Source organism: Rissa tridactyla, chromosome 12, assembly GCF_028500815.1.
Source record: "Rissa tridactyla isolate bRisTri1 chromosome 12, bRisTri1.patW.cur.20221130, whole genome shotgun sequence".
Classification (NCBI taxonomy): Eukaryota; Metazoa; Chordata; class Aves; order Charadriiformes; family Laridae; genus Rissa; species Rissa tridactyla.
The window spans coordinates 10976974-10984370 of record NC_071477.1 but is presented as its reverse complement, the minus strand read 5'-3'; positions in this window follow the sequence as shown (position 1 = coordinate 10984370).

Below are 7397 nucleotides of genomic sequence, written 5' to 3'. Positions count from 1 at the left end.
GCTCACGAGGCCGGGACTGTCAATGGGACATGGCGCTTTCCGCCCCGGGGTCGTGTTGACTATCATTTTCTCACTACCGGTGTCTTCTGTCGGTCACTGGTGCCCCTTTCCAAATTCCTTGTCTTGGTGTGGAGGTCGAGGACAAAACCAGCCAAGGACACCCCCTGCTTCCTTTGTCCTGGAGATGGGCTCATGATGGAAACGTGTTGGTTGCTCCCTGGGCACGGTCTGCTGCAGGAGACAGTTGTCTCCCCAGGGATGTTCTGCCTGGGGAGTCCTCATCTCCCCGTGCCATCCCTGCGTGGTGGGCTTTGGGACAGCTTGCCCATGTAGTCATGGCCTGTACTAGCTAACAGGACCCCTGCCGCTGTTTTAGGTTGGAGATGTTCAAGTCAGCAGCTGGTTGTGGGGGTGATTCAAACACTGCTGTCCTACAGAAGATGTTTTGTCATTTTTATTCCAGAGACAACTCGTAGCTGACAAACCCCCACTGGAAGGCGAAGGTTGTTCCCAGACCAGGTGCTCAGGGGAAGCTGAGCTTTCAGGCTCATTCCTCGCTCCTCCTGTCACCCTTTTCTGTTCCCTCCACCCACCATTTCCTATGCCAGGAGATGGCTGCAAAGATGACCATGACACGGCATGAAGTGTTCTGCATCAAGCTTGTTCCAGCACTCTGCCACCCTCAAAGTAAAGAAGTTCCTCCTCATGTTTAGATGGAACTTCCTATGCTCGAGTTTGTGCCCGTTACCTCTTGGATGTAACAGGCATCCAAAATGAGGATCAGGAATAGAGTATTAATAGAGCATTTATGGTAGGGATGCCATCAGCTACCATGCTTGCTAGCTCTTCGTGTCAAATGGGTTGAACAGGGGTTTGTAGGATCAAAGGATAACTGTGGTTGGAAGGAACCTCAGGATCTCTACTCCAACCTCCTGCTCAAAGCAGGGCCAGCTGTGAGAGCCACATGGGTTGCTTGGGGCTTTGTCCAGTTGGGTCTTGAACACCTCCAAGGATGGAGACCATACAACCTCTTTAGGCAACCGATGCTTGACTGTCCTCGTGGTGAATAAGTTTCTCTTTAGACACTGTCTGAACCTCCCTCATTTCTGTTTTTATGCCTGTTGATCTCCTCCCACCGTGCACCCTGTGAGGGGCCTGGCCGCATCTTCTCGATGCACTCCATGTGGGTTACTCTCCTGTGGTTCCTGCTGGCCCATTTCTCCAGCCTGCTGTGGGACAGCAGCCCTGCCCTCCCGTGTATCAACAGACCCCCCCCAGCCTGTGGACTTTCTGAGCATGGACAGTGGTCAGGCTGCAGCAGGAGCCTGGGATCCTCCTACCCTTTGCTTTTCTCTCTCACAGCTCTGCACTTTCAAGAAATCCCGGGCAGAAATGCCAATGCCCAGAGCCAACAAGGACCAACCTCATCCTACATCAGAAATGCCACCGCTGCCCCTTGCAGATCGCTCCTCCCATGTCACTCACAGCTCCAAGGCCACTGCAGGGCTGGAGTGGCTTTTGCTTGGCACACTCGTGAAGCAGAGATGGGCTCGGATCTGAAACCTCTCCAGAGCAGGAAAGCCCTGAACAAGGTCAGGGCTCAGCCACCGCCTTTTGGCCAAGCGAGCTGTTAGGGAAGGACAAAGCCCATTTACAAGACAAAGAACAAAAGTCCCAGGGGAAGGTCGCCAGTGTAGTCATCTCCACACATGCAAAGGTCCCTTCTGCCTTTTTTTTTTTTTTTCCCCTTTGAAATTTCAAATTCCAGTTTGTGGACAAAGTCCTGCCTATCTGAGAATATAGATCTCCGACCACTGACCAAACTCCACTCCAAGCAGTCCCGAGGGCTGCTCTTCCCCTTGCCCACGGATGCCTCCGCTCAGATCCCAGATCTGCTGGGATCGCGCCGAAACTTTTGTGCCGGAGCAGAGCACTCATACAAGCACAGAGTGGATTTTGCACGTTTCAACCTTAACCTTAACCAGCAGCTCCCTTTCTTCACGTGGAATGGGAAGGACTATCAGGAATAACCAGGTAGGAGCCTTATCACCTCCAATTCAACTGGGCAGCCATTGCAGATAGAAAATGAGAAGGAGAAACAAGGGCTTCCATTGTGCTTATACCAGCAATTTTAGCTCATCATTTAAATTAGGGAAGGGGAAAAAAAAAAAAGGCAGCTTCAGAGGGGATGGAAAACGAGAGGGAACATGAGCTTGTGGAGGCAGAGACACTCCATGTGGTTAACTGATAACTCCAATTTGCCTCTTCCCTCTCATCTTTTCTGATTCTCCCAATTAAGCTCCACTATTCTCATGCTAATCATTTCTTGACCTGTTTATTCTGCATTAAAAAATTAACAGAGAGCAGTTTACTGCATGACTTGCTCAGACAGGACCACGACAGATCAGCAGGCAGGCTTTAAGCCTCTGTGCAAGACTTTTAGGTCCAGCAGCCAGTCTGCACAGCTCGAGGATGAGGGTTTTTTTCCTGTTTTTGAAGAACAGCTTTTTCTAAAGTCAATATAAATCCCCCTCCCTTCGTGCCTTGAGTATATTTGCTCTGTGGCTATTTCCAAATGGGAAAGATAAAGCCAAGGGCTTGTGTTTTGTCAGACTTTTTGTAAACAGGGATATTTTGTCCGCGCTGTCAAACCCCTCTGCCTTCTGCCTCGGCGTGCCATGACTCTGAAGCAGAGTTGTCAGTATGTTAATAAGCAGCTCCGAGGAATTTGGCAGGGACTGGGGGGCTGCAGGTCAGTGCAGCGGAAACGAGCCCCCAGTTCAAGCGGCGGATCTTTGCCTCCACTCTGGGCAATCATATGACAGACACACAGATGGGGATGTGCTCCCTTGTCTGTCCCCAGAATGTCCCCAGCAGCAGTGAGAAGTCTCCAGGAAAACGGATGATTCAGCAGAAGTTGTTCAGGGTCTGTTTGCCCCTTGCCAGCTGCACACAGCACATCCCTGCCCCAGCAAAACGCTTTGTGGAGGTGAACCAGAGAGATCCACCACCTCCATCCAGGGAGGTGGATCAAAAAGATCCAGCCCCAAGAGGCAGGAGGTGACCAGACCACAGCCACGTGCCAGACCTGTGTCCAGGAGAAGACGCAGGCATTTTATTGTCCTGTTCAACAACAAATCGCCCTTGGTGACTTATTTTCCCCAGCGCTGAAGCGCCTGTTGCTGTGGTTGGGATAGATGCTGTTTGGAGCTGGAGGCGATGCCTGAGCAGACGTCGGACACGCTGTCACTGGTGAGCTTGTGACATGTAGTGGCACCCTGGGCTCCCCAGCACAGCTAAGGGTGACAGAGGCAGCTTCACCGCAACCTCAGGCTATTTCTCAGCAGTGCCAGAGTTATCAAAAAGCAGCCAAACCAGCCAGAACTGTCCAGGCCCCCAGGCCATAAAATCACCGTATGGAGAATTAAGGCAGTTTTTGGACGTGGGGAAGAGACGCTTCAAAGGAGGTAGCAGACTCTGCTTGAATTCCTCTCCAAAAGCAACACGGGCATTTCAGCCAAAGCTGGGATGGATGTTGGAGCTGGAGGCAATTATTGGAGCTAAAATAAATAGCTGCTATGCAGAAGTGGTAGGGGAAGAACTGCAAGCATGGGGACAGACAGACCATTTCAGCATACACTGCTCTAGCAATAACACTCTGCGTGCCTTTCATCCCAGGACCAGAAAGGGGTTTATTATCCTGCCATACAAAGGCTCTGAACACTTGAGGAAGTAATTATTAGTACTCTTGGGAGCTGTTGTTTTGCAAGGACAGTAAGTTTGAGCCGTTCTCAGAAGGGCAGCTGTGCACAAAAATGCCAGTGCATTTGCTGGAGTGGATTTGCAGGCCCTCTGGCTGCACTGCAGCCCTTGGCAACAGCGTCTGTCCTCTGGGACCCGCAACTCGGCATTTGTGACTCTGGAAACCTGTCTGCTGTGTTTTTATGCAAAATCACGCAATGAGCCCAAGACCAAGTGAGGAAGAGGAACTGTTAGATTCATTTTCTTCCATTACAGCACAGGCTGCAACTTGGCCCAAGCTACAGCTCCCACCACTGATCCCGCTTGCCCCATCCAAACCCTACAGGGGAGCATTGCACTCTATCCAAACCCCACCCCAACGGACACCCGGACGCTTCCCAGCAAAACATCTCCTGCCTATTTGGGAGCAAATCCAGAAAAACTGTGACTTTGCCACGCGCTGCTCCAGGTTCACTGTCTACGCTGGCAGCTGCTCAGCTCGAATCCAGTGGTTTAAGCCCCATTTAAATTGGGGATCAGAAGCCATGGGGAAGCAGCAGCGCTGGAGAGGGGCTTTGCTGCCAGCAATAAGCACTTATTGCCTTTCTTGCCTGGCCAGCTCACGCCTTTAGTATGGCAGGGATCGCAGCAGCCCATTTCTGGACCTGGGGAGAACTTGTTTAGCAGGTGGATATGATCCCTTTGGAACTGAAGTAATCTTGCAGCTTCCCAGGGAAAAGAACCCTACTGAGCTCACAGTCTGGCAGGCGAGCGAGTCTCTCCCATCACCCCTGCCAGCTGTTTGCAGGGCTTTTAGGTTTCGTCGACTTTACGTGTTCATTATACACACATGAAACAGCCCCTGAATCGTTCCAGCTGGTGGAGCAATAGGTAGAGGAGGAGAGCAGCCAAAATCAACAAAGGTTACAAAGCAAGTTTTGCTTTTTTAAAAATTTCTCTTCTCTTCTCTGTGGATGCAACAGCAAGCCATGGCTGGAAGTGATCTCCAGTCGCTGCTGGGGCTCGGGCCTCGCTAGAAATTAAGGCAAAAGGCTGCAAAGCTGCTGGGGGTGTGGAGGGAGAGCTGCAGGGCGGTGAGGGCGGCAGAGGGACGGTCTGAGCCCATGTCCCCGGAGGAGGGCAAGTCAAGGGCTCCTCAAGGGCAAAAAGCATCTTCCTGAATGCAACAGCCATGGGCTGCTCCAGCTGCCCTCCTCCTGCGCCGGGCGGGCTGGCAAAGACAAAGTTCAGGGACCTGAAATGTGGGGGAGCATCTCAGGAAAGGGCCACGTGTGTGTCTGACGGGAGGCAGCACAGGGAAGGCGGAAGGCTGCCGTAGGTGGGAGCACTGGTCAGGTCTGAACTGGGAAAGGTAGGCTGGGCATGGAAAAAAATAAGAAAAAAAAAGGGGGGGGGTGTGGTAACTTAAAATTCGAGAGATTCTGCTTTCTGGAGTCAAAAGGAAACAAGTTAGTGCAAAATGCTTTTTCTCTGCAGGAGTGTGCAGGGTGCCTGAAGAGCCTGTCTTGTCCCCAGTGTCCTCAATTGCCAGAGCCCAGCAGGTGCCAGAGGGGTAAGTGGGAGCAAAACAGTACTCAGGAGCTCCACGTCCACCAGTTTCACAGCCCTGCAGCCCGTGGCCACCACAGCACTCTCTGATGCTGTCCAACCATCCTGTCTACTGCCACACAAACAAAACCCACAGGAGAAAGCAAGGTATGGGAACATCGGAGCTTTCTACATGCAAGGGGACAAGGGGAGGGGATCACATGTCTCCACAGTCCCATAAACCCATGTCCAGGACACTGCAGTGCCAGCTGCCTGGCTCCTGGCTAACAGACAACATGGCAAACTGCTATTTAGCCTTTGTCTCCAAGACAGGATAACAATATTATTTGTCCCTTTGCATTCCTGCAAGGCCCAGTGCCCTTGGCCTCTTGTATCATAAAGAAATTAAAATATATTATGACCATAAACTACATCATTTGAGGAAATGAACCATTTCTAGTAAACGTATCATGGGACGCTGAAGCCATGAACTTTTCTAAATCAATCGCCAGCTGATAAAGTGCGCAGGTATTTGCTGGGAGCAGCTCGCAGCACGTGGCTCCCAGCGCGGCGCTGACGTGGGGAGCTCGTCCCGCGGGATGGTGGCTCAGGGTACAGGCTGTCCTAGGAGGCACAAACCCCACCACCGGCACAAGCCCTGCTTGGGGCGGTAGAATTGCTCAAGCAGGAGGAGCCCCAGGATTTTTGCTGTGCCCCAGGGTCGTGCCAGGGCTGGGGTGGTGTTTTGTGGATGAGGCTTCACGAGGCGCAGCGCTCCCAGGGCTGGGGATGCTCGAAACATGTCTGAGTGCCTGCAAACCCCCCCACAGCACCCTGAGCCCAGTCAGCATCACCCCTGCCTCACCTCCGTGCCTAGGGCCCTGGGGCTGAGCACGGAGATGGCCACTGGGGGACCTGCACTGGAGGTGGCCACAGAGGGGGACCCAGAAAACCTTTCTAGTAAAAGCTCTATGCAACCGGCAAGGCTTGCATTGAAACTGTTTTTCTCTTAGTTGCTTTTAAGCTTTCCTCATGAGGGCTGGGTAAGTCCTGCTGCAGACCTCTTTGGCTAAGGAGCAGCAGCAAACAGGGCAGGACCAGGGCAGGATCCGTCCCCGGGCAGCAGTGCCAGACACGGGGAACTGGCCTGAGAACGACCAGTTCGTTTCCCAAATGGTGTGGGCAGTCACCGGGTTATCTGTGGGATGCCTGCCCGGCTCCACCACCTCTTTCCTCAGGGAGCCGCAGCACCCACTCCACCGTGCCACCCGCATCGGGGTGTCTCTCTCGAGAGCCCCAGAACCTAGCCTGGGGACGCTAGGCATCGCCACCCACAAACCTGGCACGTTCATGCTGCACAAAGCCAAACAGAAACCAGAGACTTGGGGGTCCCCTCAGATGGGGACCAGCAATAGGTATGTGGGGGATGAGCCTATTTCAGCTGCTCTGAAGCCCCCCTGGACACCCCATGGTGGGGTTGCCGATGCCCTTCATTCACAGAACCTCTGCAGCGCTGGCTACGCCGCTACTTCTCTCCCTGGTGCGAGTGCCAGGGGGAGCACGGGGGGTACCTGGTGTTTCCTGGAGCAGGTCGTATCTGCTGCCATTCATCTTCCAGGGGCGCTCAGCTCTGCGGGCAGAACTAGGGGAGTCTCGCCCTCGGATGGGGCCGTGCAGCTGGCAAGACCCCCGCGGGCTGCGGGGCAGGAGCCATCCCCGGGAGCTGGCTGTGGTGCGGCGGCAGGGACCAGCTAATCCCTTAATGCTGGTCACAATGAGATTTGATGGGGAGCAGGAGTTTTTGCCGCAGAGACACAGGTTTTAAAGGGTTATGGCCACTACCCGGAGGGGAATTATAAGGTGGCTCCAGGTTTGTGGCCCGGTGCCCGGCAGTGATGCCTGCTGCTTTCTGGGCCACCTTTCTGAGGTGCCCTCACCCTGGCCTCTGGCCTGTCACTGCATTTCTGTGGGGCAGGGGGTGCCTGACTGCACATGCAGCTCTAAGAGGCTGCTCCAGAAAATGTGCCTTGATGTGTTTAACAGCGGGAGCGGGTCAGACTCCCTCTCCGGGAAGAGGCTGGCCACTTTCACTTTAAAATGTTTCTATA